Consider the following 10,856-nt stretch of genomic DNA (forward strand, 5'->3'; position numbering starts at 1 on the left):
AAAAATGTACCCAACTGAAGCATTTAGCATTGTCCATCGTGCAAGGCATTTAAGGGCTTATGCTCCAAAATGTATCAAAGCCAGGGCTCTTCCCTTGACGGCCTTCGTAAATGGAGGAGGCAGTTTAAGGCTAGAAGCAACACCAAAGGACAGGGATCTGAATCCATAGTTTTATACTGTCAGTGTTTGGCTGACTCCCAGAAGGTAGAAAACACTTAGGTGAGGCTCCTTGCAAGTGAGGATTCTCTTCTCCCATTAGTTCTGGCAACCTCTAAAATTTGACAGCCAGATTCATTATGGGAATCTTGAGGTCTGTAGTATTACCACAAATTCAAAGGCACTCTTCACACAGTTGCCTCTTGAGGGTTGTAGGATCAAGTTTGCTCATCGATTATATGTGGCCCTTTTGAACAAAGTGCAGGAAGCCTTAGGAAGGGATGTTTAACCCAGTCTGAGGTACAAAAAAGTCATCTCAGATTTGCCTCCAGTAACCATCAATGAAAAGGAGGCTGAGGCCAGTGTAAAGTTCATCCATCCATCCATCCATCCATCCCCCATTCATCTCTTCCTCCATCCCTCCACCTGCCCTTCCCTTCCCTCCATCTGTCCCTCCCTCCATCCATCCATTCATTCATCCAACAACTATATGTCAGACACTGGGCTGCGCACCATGGATTAGTAAGATTATAAAATTATTTCAAATCATCAAGTGTCTCTCTATCTTCCAGATCTTTCATGATCTATCCTTCATTTTTTTGTTCTTGCTTATTACCAACCCCGAAATACCCTTTCCCATCAGGAAAATTGCTTCTCGTTGTTAAAATCCCAGTCCAAAGATACCATTACCTGAGAAATATTTCTCAAATGTTTGAGCCTGAATTAATTATTTCTGCCTGTTAATTTGCTTGATTCTTTATGCATATGTATTCACTAGCTCTTGTCACATTTTGTTTTAGTCATTTAGGATAATGATAGCAAAGAATAATAGCACTAATAAATAGATTTGATGTAACAAATACTCACTATGACTGGGCACTTCTGCCAGGCACCTCACATGTATTACATATTTAGTCTTCACAATAATTTCAGAAAGAATCTACTATTATGGCCCTTACTTTGGAAGAAACTGAGGCACAGACAAGTCATTTATGGGTCATTATAACTTGGCAGTGAGCTCTGCTTGGGAAATATGAGGGACACTGTACCAAAAAGATGAGTTAATGCCTATCACAGAGGAACAAAAGAGATACTCAAAAAATGATTGGATGAACCAAGGAATAAAAGAGTAAGTATAATTCAGAAATTCCAGGTCTAATCTCACCTTCCTAAAAGATTGGACCAATTATAATAATAACCACAAAAAAAAGCGCAAAATGTTATAGTGGTTCCTACTTGGCCACCTGCACTTGTCACGCATGTGTGGTTTTACTGTGAATTTTGGTGCAGTTCAAGGGACCATCACTGGGTCCTGAATTTATGTCAGGCAAACCAATATACATTTTTTAATTTTTTTAATGTTTATGTATTTTTGAGAGAGAGAGAGAAAGAGCATGAGCGGGGCAGAGAGAGAGGGGGAGACACAGAATCCGAAGCAGGCTCCAAGCCGTCAGCACAGAGCCTGACACGGGGCTTGAACTCACGAATCGTGAGATTATTACTTGAGCCAAAATCAGACGCTCAACCAATGAGCCATCCAGGTGCCCCAGACTTTTATGTACATTGTACATAGATTTAGTCATTTAGGAGCTTACAACACCCTATGAGGTAAGAACACTTGTTATTTTATTTCACAGGTGCAGAAAAACCAAGGCTTAGAGATATTAGAAGCTTACCCAATGTTACCTGGCTAGGAAGTAGTAAACTTGGTGTTCAGAGCCATGCAAGCTATCTCTAGGGCCTTCAGACTTCAACTGTGTGTCTTTACTAAGAGGCACACAGAGACATATAAAGTGATAAATGGGAAGAGAAAAAGACCAGTACGGAGAAAACAAGACAGGGACATCATTTCCTGAACAGTATACTTAAGCTGTTCTATCCATACTTTTCTTTCAAGCTCATTGTTTTCAATAATATCTATTCAAAGTGCCTTGAAATGCTAAGCACTTGATTAAAATTCCCCTGAGAAAAGGCTGAACTTCTCCTCAATGACAAATTATGTATAATTTGTGGGGTTGTGTGTGTGTGTTCAAAATGATATTATTAATTGCATAGCCATGATGGCATGGCTGACCATTATGTCTCTTTCATCTCTATGGGATGTTTTCTGTTCAGGTTTATGAATAGATCCATATATACCACAGGCCTTGGCATTCAAAGTAGCCCTACTAATGCAATTATTTCTTACCCTACCAGGAGTTCAGCAAAGCTATGAGTACAGATGGTATGCAATCTTTCTGCAATCACTTGCAATTGTTTATCTTTTCCTACCACAACCTTGAAATACCTTTCTCAAAGATCACAAATGACCCTTTGCTCACCAAAATCAATGGCCTCTTCTCAGCCATCATGTTCCTGGAACTTGCTGAACCATTTGATATCCGTCATCACTCTCTCTGTGAAGCTTGTTACTGCCTTGAACTTCTTTGTCTTTGAATACTGGGCACCTTTTAATTTCACCATTTATTTATACTTTCACTTTATAACTTGCAGAGATCACCACATTATCTAGCCTTCAGGGTCAGCTTTTCTATTGATATCTCAAATAAAAATTGGCTCGAAGCCTGTTCCTGTGATATAATGGGAAAACAACATTTTACCATCATCCCATAGATTTTGGCCATCCATTTGAGAACTCCTATTTTAAGATTATCAACTGCCAGAGCCAGTGTCCAAAATTCATGTTGAAATAGCTCTACATAGAAAAGGAGCATAAACTGAGTTTTATGTAGGTGTAGGACAACTTCATTTCTAATCATCAGACTCTTGTACTTGTGATTTATTTGGCTTCTACCTGTTGAGTATGAAAAACCACAATTCATCACAACCCCAGACTTTGGGGCCTGAGAAATATGACAGACAGTAAGTGAGAAATGGAAATAACATGTGAGCCCTCTTTAACTTATAAGAAGTAAGCATTCTTTCAGACCCTGTCTACTAAACAATAGAGAGGACTGGATGTTTACAACTGGAAACAAACAAACACCTATAATTAATATATAATTGTAGAAAAGAGTAAAGGAACAAAAATTATGTTTTTAGAGAGGTCCATTTAGTCTTTGGGTTTTCAAGGAGTAAAAATTGAAGCAGAGCACACACACGTACACACAATTAATATTTGTACTGCTTCAGCACAACAAACCACCTGCTGTGATTTTGGTTGAACTGACATGAAAACACTATTAGAAATATCTTCACTCACTTTTGAGCTATTCACAAATATTTTGTCAACTGAGACAGCTTTCTAATTCTCCCTTAGGCATTTAGGAGGTGAGGGCAGCATGGGGCACCAAGTCTAAGCTTAACCTGGGCATCTGTTATACAGCTACACGTGGTATTCTAAGGGAGGCGTTCAAGGGTCCAGCACTGGGCTAATTTTTTTTTGACCAGTCATGGCCAGAAAGGCCTAAGGTGTTTTCCCTGTCAAAAGGAACATCAGTTGTAAAATCAGATAATTCAAATGTAGACTTTGGTTGCAAGGAGAATCAGTGAGTAGTGAGTAATGAAAACAAGGCAAGGACTCAGGAGTTGCCTGGTTGTAGAAATCAGTAAGGGCTAGAGAAGTTGGGGACAGGGAATAAATAAAACACATGTGTCTTGGATGTGCACTTAGATGTCCTTAAGGGCCCATGTGCCATTGCACTGATGCTGACTGAGTGGGACGTGGGTGGGTTGGTCTTGTTTCAAAGCACAGTGTTGGCAAGGACAGGAGCCAGCAGGGCAATAACACATACATATTTCTCAAAAAATATTGAATGAAAGACTGAAATGTCATTGGAAGGTTGTTAGGACCATTTCTTTGCGTAGGAGAGGATAAGTTCTACACAAATATTTTTTTTTCTTTTTATACTTTTTTAAGAGGAGACATTATTACAAATATTTTATGTAATGTCTTGATAAACTAAAAACTATTTCTCCTACCCCTGTTTTCTTTGTGGATTTTTTACGTCCATTTACTTTGAGAGGGAGAGAGAGAGTGAGAGCATGCACATTCATTCGTGTGCATGTGTGAGCATGGGAGGAACAGAGAGAGAGGGAGAGAGAGAGGAAGAGGGGGAGAGAGAGAGAGAGAGAGAGAGAGAGAGAGAGAGAGAGAGAATCCCAAGCAGAGACAGAATCCATACTATCAGTTTAGACCACGACACTGTTCTCCATCTCAGGAAGTGTGAGATCATGACCTGAGCTGAAATTAAAAGTCAGACGCTCAGACCAACTGAGCCACCCAGGTGCCCTCTTTGTGGATTTTTAAATACTGTTTACAGTGATATGACCACCTATTTTTCCTGTCAGTTGAACTAGTTGATATGGAAATATTTAATTTCTTGAAGAAGTACCTGTCAACCTTATGGTGACAAAAGTAATACTGGTACAACCAATATGAATCATCACCACCTTCAACAACAGCAATAATAATTATTACAATAATGATAATAATAGTACAAACCAACAACACTGACAGTACAATATTTGAAGTAGATAAAGCAGAGACTTGGCAGTCAAATATCTCAAGACTCCAGTTTCTAACTCAGTAACTTTGGGTAAGAAACCCTTTAAGTAACAATTTCTTATTCAGAAAAGGAAGCTAATTATACATAACCAGTAGGGTTATATACAACTCACAGGGTTGGGGGAAAGTGAGTATGTTATAAAATTAAAAAAAAACATATCTTCTAATGCATATTTGGCTTCTAATACATGATAGTTCTCACATATATTTTCATGATCCCAAAGCCAGTTGAGTAACTTTTGCAGAGTTTGGAGGAGAGAAAGGTGGCATTACAGACAGACGAGCAAAGCTCGTCCAAGTTGTTTTTTCCCCACCCAAAACAGCATTATCCCTGGAGTCATTTGGATATTATTACCCATAAATTATTGTTAACTCCACAGTGCCTACTTAAGAATCTCTCTCTCTCCAACCTTACACAAATTCTTTTATACCCATAAAGTGAGATACTTTGACAAGTCAAAGCTGAGAGTAAAAGACAATCTTTATCCAGAAAGATAATGGTCAAAACAATTATCAAAAAAGAGAGTAAGAGTGAGTCTGTAGACAGTAACATATACAAATTCAGTTCTTACATGAGAGGCAGTGCACTAAGAATTTCACATATGAATCTTATTTAATCCTCAAAACATTGGAGGCAAGGAATATCTGACCTCCACTTTACAAGTGAGAAAACAGAGATTTTTATCAGCCATTAAACCAACTGTTCAAGGTCAAACAGCACCAGGTAGCTAGCTAAAATTCAAATATAAACAGGCTTTCTCCAGCCTATATGTTCCATTTTAAATTTATCCTACCCAGAAGAAAGGAAAAATATACTATAAACAAAGACAGGGAGAAAGGCAGGAAGGGACAGACAGAGGCAGAGAGAGATAATTTTTAAAAAGTGGGGGCTTTTGGGGGGGTTTTTGTTTGTTTTCTTTAAGAACGGTACATAAAGTTTCCTATGGAACTCAAACAATTGAGTTGGCTCCAAAAAAAAAAAATTCCCATGACCCTAACACTATGTTCTCCCTAATAACCCATTTTGAAGCACATTGTAATGTTAAGACCTTGAATTAAAGGCTCAGAGGAAAAGTTAAACCTCAGAGCAGAGGCAGTGCATTTGTACACGTGAAGAGCACAATTTGTTTACATGTCTTCTAGAACTTTATTCTCAAAAGAATGGTCTTATTTCTATTCTTCAGCCTATTATTCAGTCTGGTTTGGCTGGACCTTATTTTTCTCCTCTGAGTCCCAGTGGTACAATGTTGTTTTCAGTTTGCATCTATGAATAGACCTACGAACACCACTGACCTTGGTGGAGGAAGCCCATGCCACTAATGGAATTATTTTCAGACTAGAATTACCCCCAGGAATTCAGCAAAATGTGGGGTAGTGATAGCACGTTATCACTCAACAACCTTTTCAATCTAGTGTGTGCTCTCTCTGTAATCTTTAAATTCTTTATCTCAAGGATTGCAAGTCACTGTCTCTTCCAAACGTAATGGTTTCTTCTCAGCCTTCAGTTATTTCATGATTTTTTTAACCATTTGATCCCACCTATCTCCTTGCAATGGGTCTTCTAAACTTTTATAATTTGTTGACTCTATGGCATGTTTTTGGCAGTAAAACTCTTTATAACATCCAAAAGACTGAATTCCCAGCTTTAAAAAGTCGACAACTTTCCTTTGAAACCACGCTACATCCCCATTGTGTTAAACGCCGAAGTCTACATGCTTTGGTTGACATTATCTACATCTCATCTCCAGTGTCAGGTGTGAACCCAGGTCTCCAGGATCAACCCAGGTGGACTCCTAGGCCACAGTCATGGATTCAAAAGTCAGCATGTAACCTTCTTTTCAATCCCAGGATTTCTAGGGTGAGATGTCCTCTTTAAAAACTTGAAAAGCGCCAGTCAGAATGGCCAAAATGAACAAATCAGGAGACTATAGATGCTGGAGAGGATGCGGAGAAACGGGAACCCTCTTGCACTTTTGGTGGGAATGCAAATTGGTGCAGCCGCTCTGGAAAATAGTGTGGAGGGTCCTCAAAAAATTAAAAATAGACCTACCCTATGACCCAGCAGTAGCACTGCTAGGAATTTACCCAAGGGATACAGGAGTACTGATGCATAGGGGCACTTGTACCCCAATGTTTATAACAGCACTCTCAACAATAGCCAAATTATGGAAAGAGCCTAAATGTCCATCAACTGATGAATGGATAAAAAAAATTGTGGTTGATATACACAATGGAGTACTACGTGTCAATGAGAAAGAATGAAATATGGCCCTTTGTAGCAACATGGATGGAACTGGAGAGTGTTATGCTAAGTGAAATCAGCCATACAGAGAAAGACAGATACCATATGGTTTCACTCTTATGTGGATCCTGAGAAACTTAACAGAAACCCATGGGGGAGGGGAAGGAAAAAAAAAAAGAGGTTAGAGTGTGAGAGAGCCAAAGCATAAGAAGAGACTGTTAAAAACTGAGAACAAACTGAGGGTTGATGGGAGGTGGGAGGGTGGGGAGGGTGGGTGATGGGTATTGAGGAGGGCACCTGTTGGGATGAGCACTGGGTGTTGTATGGAAACCAATCTGACAATCAATTTCAAAAAAAAAAAAAGAACTTGAAAAGATGTGAGCCTTAAAGTGCTGGCAGCCATTCTGCCACCAGGTGTTGTATGAGAATAATCCATCATGGAGGAGAGCAGAATTAGATTTTCTATCAGAGACCTAATGGACACTCCAGTGTTTTCTGCTCAATCCTGCATCAGCTGACACTTTTCAGTCTCTTGTTTTGCTGTTTGCCTCAGCACTCCTGGACATCTGTTCCTGTCCTGAGAGATCACCTGTTACCCACTTCTCACTGTTCCTTCATGGTGCTGCTCTGCCCATTCCTGTGAGCCTAAGGAGTAGATGTTGACTCTCTCTTAATCTGCTAAAGCACAGTTGAAACCAGACTGAAAATAAGCCTGTGACCTCAGGTCATAATGCAGACAATATCATAAAGGCATATAAAACTCAAAGCTAGATTGTGTACTCTGGACTCCTTTAATTGAATTACTGGTCCCATGCTTCTACAGGGGAATACCCCCTCCCCATCTTTCCACCCAGCCTCTGGCCTGATGCCATATTGCAGAGGCCAGATTAGGGAACCACCCCCCCACCCCGCCAATACCACTGGAAGAAACTATTTAATTATTTCCTTATCCCTCTCAGAATCTGTACCCACATTTTCCTGAAGCCCTTACAAAGGGAAATCTTGTCAGACTTACTTCTCCAGAGCAATAGAGAAAAAATTAAAAATTATGGTACTGATTTTTAACTTCAAGTCTGACCCCATTTTTAGCCATAAAAATTTTAGAAATACATCAGCAATTTAGTCACAGGGCACCTAGTTACATGATACACCTTTTATTTCATATTTGTAATAACATTAAAGATACATACATTTCTGTTTCCAGTAATTCAATTAAAGGAGAAATGATAGGCTGATCTTACTCAATAATATAGGTGTAAAGATACTACATAACACGTTAACAGAAGGAATACAAGATTGTTATGACCAAACAGGATGTATTGAAGGATGAAACAATGGTTAAATGTTAGACAAGCTAATGTAATTCTCCATATTACATGATTCATGGAGAAAAATTATATAATCTTTCCAAGAGATACAGAAAAAAATTAAATAAAATTTAACACCTATTCATGATTTAAACAATAAAAAATACTTTTAGGAAATTAGCAGTGGAAGGGGACTCCTTTAACCCAATAAAAAGTAAATGAAAATTTAGAAACTTTTCCATTACACTCAAGGCCAAGATGTGAATTCCCATTTTTACATCAACCTTGTTCTGCATATCTTAGCCAGCAAAAGAAGGAAGGAAGGAAGGAAAGAAAGGGAGGAATGGAAGTCACTGAAAGGGAAGAATCAAAAGTGTTCACAAATGATATTGCCTTTGTTGAAAATATGAATATTTACAGGCAATTTACTGGAACTAATGAGAGTGTTTATCAGTACTGTTAAGTAATCAATGTAAAAATGCACATTAAAAAACTAGTTTCTTATAACTAATAGAAACAAATTAGAAAATTTAATTTTTAAAGATTCACAGTAGAAGCAAAAATATAAAACACTATGTGAGATTTGTTAAAAACTTATAGAAGGAGGTGAAGTAAGACCTAAGTAAAAGGTGAAACATACCATGGTAATATATGAAAAGATTTGATATTTTAAATATACCAATTTTTCTTAAATTAACCTGATGTGAGTCTTATGCTAAAACATATTCTTTACCCCCATCAAATACTACCAAAGGGTTTCTCTTGAGAAACTGGATAAGCTTAACCCAAAATAACCTACATATATATATATATATATATATATATATATATATATATACATGTACACATATACATACACAAACACACACACACATATATGTATATATATAGAGGACAGAGAAACAAAAAGAGGATTAAAAATTAACAACATTTAGTATGAATCTGTAATAATTATTTCATAGTGGCTGGTGCAGCAATGGACAAATAGATCAGTCTACCTATGTACGAATAATATACTGTTGTAATTACAGAGTCCCAAAGCATGGCCATGTATAAATGGGTATGTGCTATATTTCATATTTGGCTTTATAATGAGTGAGCATGGATATACAGTCTAATAAATGGCATTGAGTTAGGGAGGGGAGTTCCAGATTGTCATCCATATACAAAATCAAATACATTTAGATACTTGCCTCACACTGAACACGCAAAAATAACTTCCAGAGGTACACAACGTCAAAGACTGATGCCACTACTCTCCATGTTAAAACAATCCTAAATATAGTTGTAAGGACATATATATGAAGTTGAAGTGTGAGAGCATTCATGGGAGGATTTCTCATCAATTTTAGGGCTGTGGAAGGAGAATGAAATGAGAGTGGGTAGGTCTTTAGCTGTATCTCTAATATTTTATCTCTTTTTAGAAAAGGTAAGGTAAACATGGCAGAATATTAACAGTTTAAAATGTGGCCCAGCGCCTGGGTGGCTCAGTTGGTTAAGTGCCCGACTCTTGATTTGGCTCAGGTCATGATCTCATGGTTGTGAGATCAAACCCCGTGTCAGGCTCTGCACTGAGCATGGAGCCTGCTTAAGATTCTCTTCCTCTGTGTGCACTCACGCTCTCTCTCTCTCTCTCTCTCTCTCTCTCTCTCAAAAAATAAATAAAAATAAATACTGCAAAAAAATTTTTAAAAGTGTGGTCAATAGGCATAGTAATATCTGATTGCTTTTTTAAATATTTGTATCTATGTTCAAATACCCTATAATTTAGAAGGAAAAATAAGCCATTATAATAGGTCAGTCACCATGTATTCAGTCAATTAAATTCACCATTTTAACAGAATAAAAGAAGAAAAAATATACGAACATTTCAATAAATGCATAAAATACTTCTGTTAAAGTCAATACTCATTCATTATAAGGGAAAAAATCTCTCAGAAGACTAGGAATGAGGTAAATCACTTAATCTGATAAAAGGCATTAGACAAACTACAGCTAACATAATACTTAATAGTAAATATTGAATGCTTTCTCCTCTACACAAGAAATAAGACAAATATGTTCACTCTTAACTCAACATTGTACTGGAGGCTCCAGTCAGTGAAAATAAGGTAAGAAAAAGATATAAAACATACCATTATAAAAATAAGAGGTTGATCTTTTTATTTACAGATGACATGATTAGGTACATAGAAAAATCAAAAGGCAACAAATAAACTACTAGACTATAATAAGTGAAATTAGTAAGGTCACTGCATGGAAGGTCAAAATATAAAAACAAATTGTGTTCTTATGTAACAGGAACAAAAAATTGGGAAATTAAAATCTAAATTTATTGAGACACATTAAAGGAGACATAATTAAATGAACAGAGATATATCATGTTCAAGGATAGAATAACCTGATATTGAAAATATCATTTTCCCCAAATTGCTCTATAATTAATTGTTTCACTCAAAATCCAGTACATTTTTTATAGAAATTAACTATATACAAATGCAAAGAAATGCAAAGAACCTAGAATAGCCAATACAATATTTAAAGTGAACACAATTAAGGATGCCTGGGTGGTTCAGTCAGTTGAACATCTGACTCTTGGTTTCAGCTCAGGTCCAGGTCATCATCCCAGGATCGTGAGATTGAG

The sequence above is a fragment of the Panthera tigris genome, chromosome E2, assembly GCF_018350195.1.
Source record: "Panthera tigris isolate Pti1 chromosome E2, P.tigris_Pti1_mat1.1, whole genome shotgun sequence".
NCBI classification, from domain to species: domain Eukaryota; kingdom Metazoa; phylum Chordata; class Mammalia; order Carnivora; family Felidae; genus Panthera; species Panthera tigris.